Below are 1,086 nucleotides of genomic sequence, written 5' to 3' on the forward strand. Positions count from 1 at the left end.
ATGCCTTGTGTAGATGATAATGTTTGCATAAGCAAAACTGTAGCATGTATGCATCTATTTGCATGTGCATATATTTAGAAAGATGCATGTGTGTATATCAGAAAGGTTAATAATGCTTTGTGTTTTGTTGTGTTATACCCATTTCAGGGACACATACTGAACATGTACAGCTCAGCCCATATGTAAAGTAGAAAAAATACTAGGGGAATATAACTAAGCACTGCATTTTACTATAGTTTTCATGTAGTTGTACTTTAGCTGAGTATTTCCATATTGTGCTTCTTTATCATTCAGGACATTTCTGAGGGAAACATTATGTTTACTACACTACATTTATCGAACACCTATAGTGACCATTTACTTTGAATACTAAGATTTTGCTGTACTGCACATACAATACAGATGATGAGTTTATATAACATGATACACCATTGCGCATTAAACTATGCATTAGTAATCTGAATACATAATATAATATATAAACTTTCTATATATTATGAACGTGAAATGTTGGATAAAGTAAGGACAGTTGGCTGATAATACAAAGTATTGTACTCATAATTTAACGGAATTATGAATGTAAGACAAATACTGGTAGTTGAGTTTTTTAAACAGTGGTACTACTTTAGTAAAGAATACAAATACCTATTCCATCACTGCGTACTTCAAATGAAAACAAATCTATTGATTCATTTGTTTTCATTTGGACAAACCAACATTACACAACTCTGACTTTTAGACTATTGGTGTGTCTAGTGTGACTCATTATGCTGCCAATATTTTTTCTACCAGGAGATCAATGAGTAAACTCTTCTCTCCTAACAGTGGAACTTCCTACCATCAAGCAAAGAAACCCTAAAAACATAAAGTGAAACAATTTGTGCTGTATGGTTGTGTTTTAAAAAAAATGAAAGGTGTGACATTGCAGCCCAGTCGAGTTTTTAACCCACAGGATTAAACCTTGATAAGGAATAGGTCATTCTGCCAAAAGGACAATTTAGAAAAGTTAATATTTGCTGACATAGTAACAGCGGTCTAAAACAAGTAGGCCACCCATAGTTTTCTTGGTTACTGAGATATTACATA

This window comes from Monopterus albus, unplaced genomic scaffold (genome assembly GCF_001952655.1).
Source record: "Monopterus albus unplaced genomic scaffold, M_albus_1.0 scaffold19.1, whole genome shotgun sequence".
Classification (NCBI taxonomy): Eukaryota; Metazoa; Chordata; class Actinopteri; order Synbranchiformes; family Synbranchidae; genus Monopterus; species Monopterus albus.